We start from the raw sequence: 13,544 nt of genomic DNA on the forward strand, positions 1-13,544 counted from the left end.
GCGTTTTGCTGCCACTGACTGACTTTAATGTGTTCAATTTGCGATTAGGACCCCAAGACTGAAACTGTGTTCATTGTGCGAGTTGTGACCTTCCCCTTTTCTCCTCATGCTTGCTCCCCCAGCGCCCCATGGCCTCTCATTTATTACAGTGTTACACTCACTCAGATACGTATATTCTTTTCGCTGGGACTAATCAGTAGTTGCCCGTGAGCTTGAAGTCACGGTAGTCGTAGCCGAAATAAAACTAAGTAAAAAAGGTATCTTCTTGGCGCAGTATTTCTGCGATAGTGATCTCGGAGTTCAAATAGCGGCAAAAAACTGTAACTTTTATAGATCCACTGATGGGTATAGATGAGCAGTTTGTGTGTTTCCTGCGACGCATTTTTAGCTACCACATATGTCGACTTCTGTAGTGTCTGGCCTTTTAATTCGCCAGCATTGTGTCACAGCTCGCGCCTCAACTGTAAACCACACACACGAAAAAAGTAAACAAATGTATAAACAAGAAATAGCAGGAATAAAAATATAAATACTACAACACAAGTTGCAAAACGCCGCCTCGCGTACTACAACGCTTCGTATAAAAAAAAAAATCCCCCCACCTCCCCGAAGGGGATCGTGCGGAAATGCGAATGCATTGGGTGCACCGAATTCTTCTTTGCGGTATCGTTGCGGCGAGGGATTCGACTTCACCGACTTCCATCGCTATAAAGGCGCCAGTCGGCAAGCAGTCACGGAGAGAGGCGCGCGTTCCCTGCATTTATATGCGCAGCGAGCGGAGAGGGGTACGCGGAAAGGAGAGAGAGACCCGCGCCAGCCCGCGCGCGAGCTCTCTCTCCGCGCCGAGCTCCGCGATGCGAGCGCCCTCACACGCCGAGCGCGCTCCTCCTCTCCACTCACTCTCTCCTACTCCGCACGAGCTCCGCGATGCGAGCGCCCTCACACGCCGAGCGCGCTCCTCCTCTCCCCTTGCCCTCCGCTACTCCGCACCTGCTCCGGTTGCTAGGCGCGCGCCACAGCTGTTGCTAGGCGCACGCCGCTCAACGACGCAAGACAACCTGCGGCTAAGAAATGCATTCGCATTTAAAAACATACCTTTTGCCCCGTTTCTGGACCTTTTCGACAATCCAGGTTGTGTTGCTGCACCCGCTCTACGTGTCCATGAAGGCGTTGACTGCTACTTCGTCAGACAGGTTCGCGCGGAACACAGACTCATGATTTGTTGACGCGAGGTCATCTCTGACGACATCGAGCGGATGCTCGTGCTTATTCATGAAGCAGAAGTTATAAGTTTCGCGACCATCGCGTGAATGCGCGGGGGACGCGCGTGGCGCACACAATTATGAGAACGGACCCTGTGATGGGCAGTTCTGCGCGAGCGCGAGGCACAGACGAGTATGGCGAATAACACGCTGGCTGATGTTCGCAGCAGACGAGCGATCGACGTACGCGTGAGCTTTCGACCGAGTGAGAGCAAACGTTCTGCGCGTCGGTAGGGAGTCCAAAGAACCACCCAAGACCAAAAAAACATGTTTGCCTTCACTTTATTGGTAGTGCGTGCCTTCTGGAACGTAAACAATAACTACATATGTAATTATTCATCCACACGCGTCCGCACTTTGAGCAACGCGCCGAGACCTTAACTAGGAACCCGATCGGAGGTCAGCGTCAACTTGCAGGCGCGCAAGAAGAGCGCGGAGAGATCAGGGGCTCAGGTAAAAAAGGTTAACTTTTATCACATGTGCGTCAGCTTCCCCAGCGCCGCAGGCCAGCCCCGCCCATGGAGGGAAACCATCAGCCGCTCGCAAAGCAGCCGAAACTTGGGGAGGGGGAAAAAAGAAAAAATCCACATCACATGAAGTCGCACACGTATACGTAGAGACGTCACAGTGCTGCGTCCAAGGAAGTTAAAAAATTTCAATTTTTTTTTAATTTCATTGGCTGCGCCCCTGCTTAGAGGGTGTGGTCGCGCTGGGCCCCTATGGGATATGGTTTGGGAATACGCCGCCCGGTCAATACGTTCGTAAACAAGGTTCAATCGACTCTCGATAATTAAAAGTCGCATAATTAAAGTTTTTACTTAATTGGAAGTGATGTCCTGGTCCTGGAAAATATACGTGCAATCCAATGAGTAAAGTTGTCCGATATGTTCAATCTAACACCAAAACGTGCATCGTGTAATAGCAGGGAATTTTGAATAAAAAGCATCAGGGTGGCAGTCATTTCTCGATGAAATTGAAAATAGGTGCCATCACAACCACGGCCGCGTGCAGCCAGATCAGCTGAGAATCGCTCCAGCGTAAGTATCCCTCACTCTTCGGGTCCTCAACCTTCCTTGTAGCGCACAACTCCGCGTCAACGGTTTGCGTGCTGGACGCTACACGCTTCAAGTCTAAACAATCAGGGCAAACCATATCGTGCGCTAGAATTGGCGATGAATATCGAGGTTCTGAACAAAATAAAAAAAGGGAGAAGTGTTGCGTACTAATCGCAATGCTCTTATTATGCGTTAATTCGAAGTTTTTTGAGGTCCCCATGGACTTCGTGTTAACGGGTGTCGACAGTGTTCCGAAATTGCTATTCAAAGCGCATTTAGTAATTCATTTCGTAACATCACTTTTATTGGAATTCTAAAAGCCTCACTGCCTAATCATCTCAGCAGAACTGAGTGTCAATTTTTTGACGGAGCTGCCATATTTTGGTTACGAAGTATGCGCACGCAACCAAGGGTGGTTGTTTTGGCTTCCAGCATTTTGTACAGCGAAGCTTCCAAACGTTAAAATATTCCAGCTAATATTCAACACACCAACGGACGTTTTTGGCAAGGCCGTATAACCATCCTCTTGCCTAAAATAACACAGAAATACGAGCAAGAATATCCGTATAAACAGGTATGATTTGCTTGCTTGCAGCTCCCACGTTAACAACACGCGCAACTTTTCCTGCCCCCAAAGCTCACCCGAATTTGTTTTTGTACCGAAAAGACCTGTACCGAACCGCCCCGTGCTGAAATGTCCTGTACCGAAACGCCCGTGTACCGAAACGCCCGTGTGCCGAAAAGTCCATGTTCCGAAAAGACCATACGGAAACGCCCTGTACCGAACCGCCCTGTACCGAAAAGGCCTAGACCCAGCAAATATATCTACTTAGGCCAAGTTGTGACCCCGGATCCCAACCATGAGGCAAAGATAATTACAAGGATAAGAATAGGGTGGAGTGCATACGGTAGACATTCTCAGATAATGAATGGCAGCCTACCATTGTCCCTGAAGAAGAAAGTGTACACACTAAACTTTTTAAGTGCAATGCACTTCTTAAGCGACCCTGAACCTGCGTCCACCGGCGATGTCCGCGCACGTGGAGATGGGCGCGCGCAGCCTGGCCGCTGACATGGCACATACCCACGTGGGGGATTGGCCAGGAACCTCCTCGTCTTCCTTGGCAACGGGGGGAGATGGGCGCGCGCTGCCTGGCCGCTGCCATGGCACATACCCACGTGGGGGATTGGCCAAGAATCGGGCGTGAGAAGGGCTAATGCACCTGCTTAAAGGAGTACTGACACGAAATTTCAAAGCTGAGATCCGCTCTAGCAATCAAGTACAACGACAACACAAATAGGTGTCTGTGAATAAATGCATCTTTCTCTCTTTGTAGTTGTGTGTGTGTGTGTGATCTCTCTTTCGCGAACATTACCGAACCGCGCAAATTCAACTCGTGCATTCGCACTTTCACATTCTTCCCCTCGGGGAAATGCGGGGAATTTTTTTACACCATTTTAGCCAAAAAGGGTGTAGCATAAGCAGAAAAGGGGTGTTGGGAGGACTTTACACCCTTTTTATTGAATCTCAACACCCTTTTCCTAGCTCTACACCCTTTTTGTGTGAAAAAAAGGGTGTTGATCAACTTCAACACCCTTGGTTTTTCTTAGGGTGTTGAAAGGGTGTGGAAAAGGTGTTCAGCTGTTCATTTAATAAGGGCATGCTTGGATGCATAATAGCACTGTAAAGAACAAGACATCCCCTCATATACTCCTCTACTCGCAAGAAATTTTCAAACGCAAAAAAAAATAATTGCTAATATGCAATTATCGCTCGTTTCCATATGCGGTGCACCTCATGCCCCAAGTTTAGCTTTGGCACGTGAAACACCAATTTGAACCTTCAAAATTAGAAGAGACTATGCTCTTGTGGCGAAAAGGGTGTTTACCGACTGCAACACGCTTGCTTAATGTAGGTTGTTGAAACGGTGTGAAATAGGCGTTCAGTTGCAAAAAAAGAACAGCGGAGCGGGGGGGGGTCGACCTAGTTTCCTCCAGTGTTGCTAAGTTTTGTTACGTTTTCTAAGTTTTGCAATGTTCTTGCTAAGCTAGGATGACCGCTGAGGGATGAGGCCAAGTTTAACCGGATTTTACAAGGCTGTTCCAGAGTGTTCCCCCCCCCCCCCCCCCCACTGCCAGGGGATCCAATGGGGAAACAAGCTAGGTCGGCCCCCAGCTATATGTTTCTCTAGCCTTGCACCACTACTGCAAGCTGCGCCAATTTTTTTGCCTTTTAGAATCCGAAAAGAACTAGTACCTTTGAAATGGTATAGTAAGAGGTGCGCATACGCATACGCTTCTTGAACAAGCTCGAAAGCTGACTTCGCTGTTATAATGCCCTATCTGCGGTGGTGCACCATTTACAGGTGCTGCAGTTCTTTTTCTTTGTATTTTTTTTTGCTAACGCCACCGAAAATACCTCAAGCTTAAATAGCTCTACTGGTAATAGATCATGCCAATTCATATTTCTTTAAATATCGTGAGGTACAAAACACCCACGCTTGTAGAAAATGTTCGTCCACCCGTGTAAAAAGGTACGAAAGGCCTCCAAAGTTGGAGGTCTCTTCACCTTTTTTCTTAGTTGGCGGTCTTTTATTACACCCTTTCTCACACACCCTTTTTTTAGGCCCTTTTTCTTAGTTTCGAACACCCTAATTTGCAGCTTTACGCCCTTCTGGGAAAATGGTGTTGAAATAAGGAACGCCCTTTTTGAAGGGTGTTCTATAACTTATAGAATATAAAATTCTATAAGTTATGGAACACAAAAACTACGTCATAATTAAAAAGTTTTTGTAAATCCGCGTGTTGATTTGTGTATTCTCATAGTAAAATTCATACTTCCAAAATTAGCGCTAAAATATCTATTTTTTGCGACAAGCCAACCGACTCGATTGGGGGGCTTTCCTCTGCTGGATATAAAAGCAGGAACACCACATGTATTACTAAGTAAGTATAGTCTCCCTGTACCGCTTGCATCCCGTTGGTTTTCTTGCTCAATTCATTTGTGTTCCAACTGTAACTTGTGCGTATTGACTGTTTGCTGCGCGCTTCGCCGATTCACATTGCCCCTGCGCGTGCCGGATGCTCAACACCCTTTTTAGGGTGCTGAGCATCCTCAACACCCTTTAAGGGTGTTGAGATCAACACCCTTTTTTCGTCTGTACACCCTTCTTTTGCCAAAACACCCTTTAAGGGGGTTAGTCATGGGACAAAATTTTTACACCCTTTTCGGCCAAAAAGGGTGTAAAGAGGTTTAGTGTGTATGACAGCTGCACCTTACCGGTACTCACCTACGGGGCAGAAACTTGGAGGCTCACTAAGAGGGTTCAACGTAAATTTTGAACGACTCAGCGGGCAATGGAGCGGAAAATCATAGGTGTAACATTAAGGGACAAGAAGAGAGTGGAGTGATTCAGGGAACAAACGCGTATTAAGGACATATTAGTAGAAATTAAGATGAAGAAATGGACGTGGGCAGGGCATGTCATGCGAAGGCAAGATAACCGGTGGTCATTGAAGGTAGCAGAGTGGATCCCTAGAGAAGGCAAGCGTTGCAGGGGGCGGCAGAAAGTTAGATGGGCAGATGAGATCACGAAGTTTGCGGGGATAAATTGGGCGCAGTTAGCACAGGACCAGGGTAACTGGAGATTAATTGGAGAGGCCTTTGCCCTGCAATGGGCGTAGATAGGCTGCTGGTGGTGATGATAATGATGATGATGATGGTAACGCATTTAATCTGAAAACGAGCTCAGAGCTTGTATGCGCAGGTTATAAATGAAACCATAGCGCGTAGAGCAGTGGCTTCATAAGCATACAGGTTATTCCCAAGCCGAACTTATTTAAATAAAGAGCAACCTAAGCACGTACATTTCTTTAGCGCCTCTCTGTTTCGAGCCCCTTCAAGAGCAAAAGTAAAAAAAAAAACATAATTCCGGCTTTTTTCCGGCCGCGCACATGCGATGCAACTGTGGGTATAGGGGGGTCTAGTTCCAACTCGCTTTCAATGAGCTCTATTTAAGAAATGGTCGTGTATGGGCTCCTTCCGCTGCAAATGTCGCCGAAAGACGATAGTCAACTTGATCCCCTGCCAAGTAAATGCCTCCCTTCTCTTTCCCGCTCAGCTCTCATGCTCTTCCTGTCCCGTCTCGTTCCTCCCAAGATAACACGTTAGAGGTTTGCTCAAGTCAAGTTAAATTTACCGCGTTCCACTGTTCCAAGTTGGGTGTCTCGATGCCAGCGCTGCCGTAAGACGGAGACGCGCGTGAATTGAGGTACCCTACAACGTGTATAAAACCATGTTGCCCTACTCCACGAGCATTCCAAGCGGAACGTGGATCCCGTCTAGTGTTACGTTGCAATGCTATTGCTGTTTGATTTCTTAAATGCCGCCAGGAGGTATACATAGCGCTGGAAACAGCAGCCGACAGCTTTCTGCCATTGATGTAGTATTTCTTTTGCTATCGAAAAAAACCAAGCATCGATAATTTTTTAAGTAAACGGACACCGCAAATATCACTTATGCATTGATTTGCTGCCTTATATTTCCGTAATGTCTTGTTGAACGATGTTGACAGGTATAAACCCTAACACCGGACTTAGACGTTTAGATTTGGCTGTGAGTATATCAGACTATTGCGCAGCTTTCGTTTCACTTTGGCCGGTTGCTGAATCGAGTCACAGACCGACAGAGAGACAGACCAAAATTTCTGCCTTTAAGTAGCCCAAGAAAGACTACCATCTTGAAAATATAAAAAGTTCATATCCGAGATTTATTCTCCTGTAGCTGCACCTTCGTTACGAGTGGCATGGCAGTTGAGCTACACTCCTCGAGCTTCGCGACCGCTGCGCCGCCTGCCGCCGCTTCCCCGCCGCGCGTACGGGATGAACGCCGCGTGACTGATAGGGGCTAATGGAGTGTTTTGGTTCCCTTTCGCTTTTTTTTTTTGCGTTTCTTCGCCCTCAAAAACTCGTTATGGTGACGTCTGTAAGAGTAAGCGAATTAGTACGTTTAAGGCAATTCAAGAAACAGCTACGTCTTGGTAGAATAGTTGAACGCCAATGAGAGCTATCCGGGGACGCGATTCTGCACGCTTCTTGGCCGCTCTTACTGGCGCCGGCGATGGCAGCAGCGTACCACCACTGTCACCTCCGAATACGCCAGCACACGTGTTATGTTCGGGCCGCCCACTTTTTAATTAAAACCGCCCGGCCATTAGATATCTTCCGCTGGAGATAGCTTGTTTACCTGTATTGTGTTTGTTTCCCCGCCGGCCGAGCTGAGTTAGGCGCGAGGGGCGTAAGGAGAAACCGCGGAGGCTTTTGTTATTCGCCGCGCTTTTGTGTCCACCGACCAACTGGCCCGGAGACGACGCATACAAACACGTCGGTCACTCCATTATAGCTGAAATCGATGTAAGCTTTTGAAGAAGGATTTACTTGCGAGAATCCCCGAAGCGGACGGCTGAAGGTCGATCAAGGGGACAAACATTCGGTCAGAGTTAGGAAGAGGTCGCCAGACGTTCTGTCTGTGATAGTTGCACTGCTCAAAGTTATTGGGCGAAGTTTCCGTTCGTCACGCGTCTGAAACTGGCGACGCGGAGGATGGTATGCGTCAACAGGTAGACGACCAAGCTTTGTTAGGCGCTCCACGTCTTAACAAAGGAAAGGAATTCTGGTGGCGCGGAACACACACATAGGCGTGCACGGTATGACAATACTTTAAGACGTGTCGCCCTAGAGCCGATTCCCGGAGTTGGGCCTGCTTTATGTTGGTTGGTTTTCACTTCTCTTATATTTGTGCTTTGCGGAATACCTTTGGGTTTCTATACGACAGTGAGAGAGGTGGGTCACGTGACTATTTTGAACACACCTAGCTTTGTTTGCCACGGTGGCCAATCAGTGGCCTAGTGTGGGCTCATCAATGAGCCATCCTCACTCTCAGGTTGTGACGTCCCTTTTGTGGGCGGGGTTTCGTTGGTAAAATGGAGAGTTTTGCATTTTCAGGGGAGATTGGAAGACAAGGAACGAACAGAGACAGGGGGTGTAGAGCGGCGAGCCCCGCTCGACGCGGGCCTCGCCCGACCTTTTGTTTGCGATCACGAGCCATGAGTTGTAAATACGTAATCTAAATAAAGTGTACATATTGCACATTTTGAGTTTACTTGGAGTGGACCGTCGTCGGCTATGTGCCGCCGGCCAACGAGCCAGCGAGTCGTCGCTTCATCGGATCAGCGATCATCGACGTCGGCGACCGATCCCCACTTTTGAAGTTTAACTACAAGGGAATTCTATTGTCGCTCCGTGTAGACTTGATATTGGCATAGCGAGAGGTTGATTTGGTTTTGGAGCGCGGACAACGAATGCGGCTTTGTTTCGAACATATACTTCGTAGAAAAACTTGGTTAGGGGATGGGATTACCCAACACATTTCAGTAACTTGTGCCTTTTATGGGAATATAAGCCACGCGAAACTGTTAAGTATATTCCAAGACTGCGCGTCGTTAAATATGTTCCCACTCCCGCCTTATAGCAATAAACAAGGTGGGTTAATGGAACCACGAAAAAATAAATGGTCCGCAAGTACAGAAGAAACAATACTTCGTACGGAAATGAAGAAACCCAATGCAGCTTCGTAAATGCTAAGACGTTCGTCCGGTAGGACTCACCATGCAGACCAACTAGATGCGAAATGCACTGCTGTTTCACAAGACAGGGGGGGTGGAGAGGTGGGGGGACGCTTAACTATTGTTGTTCACAAATGAGGAGCGAAATCGAGGAATGAACGTTTTAGTAATCACACACACAAGCTGCGCAGTTACTTTAATTTTGTTTTTCGACTTCAACGAACAGCTGATCACTTGGCTGACGCATTTTGGAAGTACTACGCAGGGTAGGCAGTTCGATAACATGTGTCGTTGAAAAAGCGTGGTATCTGATAAGGCTCCCTGATTTCAGTTTGTGCTAGATTCTGCAGGCTCCCTGTGTCATATCATAATATTTCGAAGAAGCGTTTAGTCGCAGACGCGGATTACTACTCTGCAAGCCCGTCTTCGCGTTGCTCGCGGAGGTTTGCCAGCGCTCACATCGCGGCAAGACGACCCAGCACTACATTTTTTTTATGTGCTCATTCCCAAGTACAATTTTGCATTATCTATCGTACTTCTTTCGTAGAATGTCCATGAAATATATGACACATTGGCTTGTCCAGGGTAGTGATTAATATCTGAGGTATGATATTGGCAATCACAACTGGGGTGCGGTCACGTATGACTGCTCATCTAGATTATGTAAGCACAAAAACCAATTTACATCGTAGTTTATAGCCGCAGCACGACCATATGAGGAAACGCTCCTTACGGAGACACTGTTAGTAAATTTCAGAACAGTGGAATGACAATTCGCTCTATGCATATGCCGGTTTCGCGATTCCGGCGTGTGAAACACACCTGGCGTTTATAGAAACGGAATGTACTACACCAACATCGCGTCAGGAACATTTAAATCCTTGTAAATACCCCACATTTACGGACAGAGTGACCGCTCAACATAAATATGTATTTCGAACGCATACAAACGGTAAATCTCAGTCGTTAATGCGCAGCAAAAGCAGCGGCGACAAAAAAGAACCGGGCCGGAGGCTCCCGCGACTGCTTCAGAAACGGGCCGCTAGGGGCACTTCAGTGACGCCCCTTCAGGCACCGCTCGAGGTGCATAAAAATAATTTAAAGCACCAAGGAATCGACACGGGGGAGGAGGATGTTTCAGTACCTACCCAGGCAGCACAGGACTGTTCGGCCGGAAACAGGCCGGTGTACTTTGGCCGGTGATTTTCTGTCTGGCCGTTTTCCGGCAGCCATGTTCGGGCCGTGTCCAAATGTGGGCCTTTTGGCCGTATACGGCTGTACTCCCATGGCTGTCCAACGGCCAGTGTCCGTCGGCCGGTCGACCGGCTTACGTTCATACTGCCAGATTCCAGCCGTAGCACTCCGGCCATTCCAAAGCCACCCGTATACGGCCGAAGTACGGCCGCCGGAGGACAGCCGAGATGCGGTCGTCGGACTCCAGCCGGACTAAAGCTGCCGGAAATACGGCCGTGCTACGGGCATTGGAGTTCAGCCACAGTACGTTAACTGTACTGGGGACGGTCACTGCATGTCGCGCAAGCAGATGACTCATTTGCGCTGTGCAGCAGCACAAACCCAGCATTTTGGGTCCAATGCAGCCACATTACAGTGAGCTCGCGCGCAACCACCAGCCGTCAAGCTTTCAGCGCAGCCTTACTTAATTACCAGCCTCAGTTGACAGCAAAATTCATTTATTAAACAGTGGTCACAAATTGTCGTTCCTTTAATTGCTGTGCCTCTTTTACTGTCGAACGCAGAAAATATTCAGTTCTTTGTAGAGCTTGAATAGATGTATTGTCCAGGTCCTGATATCCTCTGCGGAGCGGCTTACCTGTAACAAACGGGGAAAGTGGAGGGGGGGGGGGGGGGGGGGGGCGGAGGGCGCATACTTTACTGGGTTGAGTTTCAGAGAGATAAATTGCGCCGCTTTTAGCCAATTTCTTTTAGGGCAATATTCCAGAACACTTTCATGCTATGACTACATAAACTATTTTATAACAGTTGCTTGACCAATTTTGATGTATATAAAACCGGCGTGAATACCTTTACGAAGCGTTTTGGTTCTCAACAAAACACTCAGGGGCATTTAATATAACTCCTTCACAAAAAAGTATCTCCAGTTTTTGCCCATTTTTCTTGCAAAGACATTTTCTACTCGATCAAGTTTTCTGATGATCTTGCGCAGGGCTGATACTAAGAAGGAGCGAACAGGTACTTTCATTTTCAATCTATTTTAATGTTGTTTTCATGAGTTACATCCACACCACCTAATAGTCCAAAAGAACTTATTTTCTTCTAATGTCATACTACGTTCAAAAAATTCTAGAAGCGTTGCGAATGACGCCCTGCTTCAGGTGGCTGCAGTTGTATCCCTCTGTGTTCACGCAAGGAAAGGAGTAAAATTAGAGTTACATGATTTGTTTCAAACCAATAACATAGCAATGGTAGCATGCATACAGGAAACCTTGCTTAAGAGTTGCAAGCTGGGCGAGTTGGAAATGCATCTTGAATGAAACCAGGCGCAAACGTAACAGGACGCAGAAAGGAGTACACAGGACAAGCGCTGGTCTAACAACTGAAAAATTTATTAGGCAGAAAAGAAATATATAGGCAGAAGATACCACGCCCCCAAACACCAAAAAAACAAACAAAAAACAAAAAACCGCAGAACACTGCGCAAACAAGATGAAACATTGCATGCCAAAATGGAAAAAACAAACATGCGCCAAAATCAACTCACGAGCCCCTGAGATGCATGATCTCTTTTGCATGAAGCATTACACTTGCTTGGCTAACGCACTTATCTTTCCTATCATCAATGTGGTACGCCTCAACGATTTCCCGTGTTATCTGGCGATTATGCTTGAACAAAATGACAGCCTCAGAAAAATTCGGAGTGCAGCCACATTTCTTGCAGTGAGAAGACAAATGCGACGAGGCTGCCCCTTTCAATGATAACTGATGCTCACGTAAACGCACATTCAGGCACCGTCCAGTTTCTCCCACGTACGTGCGCCGACACGGGGATAGGGGAATACTGTAAACGACACCCATAGCGCATGACACATAGCGGTTATCATGTTTAACCTTACATCCTACACTTTGTCTGCCAGGACCGCCGCTTGCCCTACTAGCAACTCTGGCACAAATAGAGCGTAGTTTATTGCGGGCGGTTATAGCAACCTGAACACCGTATCTCGAACCAACTCTCTTCAGCCTGTGCGTAATGCCATGAACATACGGAATGACAGCAATGTTTCTTTTTGTTTCAGCTACATCTTCAGCAACCTCTTTCTTTGTTCCAGACTTAACCAGTTTCACAAGTTTTTCGCAAGCCCATGACAACACTGCTTCAGGAAATCCAGCCTGCCGCAACTTTCGCACTTGCTCTTTAAAACTGTTTTCCATCAAATGCACACAAGACTTAGTGACGGCAGACCGCAAGCATGATAAGGCAATTCCGTTCTTTACTAGCTTGGTGTGACCAGACGAAAACGGCAACAATGGCTTCACAGATCGTGGGGCGTACTATTATGAGCAATATGAAAGGGAACACAGGAACGCGTGGCAAACAGCCTCGAAACAGACTCGGAGCGATACGCGGATGGCGCTGTGAAAATGAAAGGGAGAAGGAGGGCGCTCTTCCACTAACTGTTGGCACTCCCACCACGATGAGATTTCTACAAAGCAGCAGCTTACGTCATTTCGCCGATAATATGGTATCGTCCGACAGCCGATAAGACGCACAGCGGGAATGGGAACAGTTGTTAGAACAGCGTCCCCCTTTCCACTTTGTTTCCGACGGCGGCCGCTGCGTATCACGCATATCTGGGTCTGAGGGTGTTTTCTATGCGTTCCCGTGTTGCCTTTCATATTGCTCATAATAGTACATCCAACAAATTTTCCCGCTCCCAAACCGCACAGACAAATCTAAATACTGAATACACCCTTCTTTCAATGCTTCAAAGGTGAATGATAGACCAAGCCCCCTTTGTTTGAAAACCTTTAAGATGTCAACCGTTGACCGGATTTGTCGCATTTGTCTTCTCACTGCAAGAAATGTGGCTGCACTCCGAATTTTTCTGAGACTGTCATTTTGTTCAAGCATAATCGCCAGATAACACGGGAAATCGTTGAGGCGTACCACATTGATGATAGGAAAGATAAGTGCGTTAGCCAAGCAAGTGTAATGCTTCATGCAAAAGAGATCATGTATCTCAGGGGCTCGTGAGTTGATTTTGGCGCATGTTTGTTTTTTCCATTTTGGCATGCAATGTTTCATCTTGTTTGCGCAGTGTTCTGCGGTTTTTTGTTTGTTTTTTTGGTGTTTGGGGGCGTGGTATCTTCTGCCTATATATTGTCGCGTACAGCAATACGCGTTGGGGGTGTTGGTGAGCTTTACTAAAACGCTAATAGAAGAAGCAGCGGAGAAGAACGCTCTTGACCGCGAGGCACTCAAGCTGCCAGAGCAAAACACTGATGATGATGCGTTCCCGGTAGCGCTCGTTCGTCGTCGTCGTCGCCTCGGCTGGGATGTCACAAATTAAAAGTTCATTCAGATGCTTGTGGGTACGTGACAGTTTACCTCCCCTCCAAAGGAAGCA

The sequence above is a fragment of the Haemaphysalis longicornis genome, unplaced genomic scaffold (genome assembly GCF_048455015.1).
Source record: "Haemaphysalis longicornis isolate Haplotype H1 unplaced genomic scaffold, Haemaphysalis longicornis Haplotype H1 scaffold_3, whole genome shotgun sequence".
Classification (NCBI taxonomy): domain Eukaryota; kingdom Metazoa; phylum Arthropoda; class Arachnida; order Ixodida; family Ixodidae; genus Haemaphysalis; species Haemaphysalis longicornis.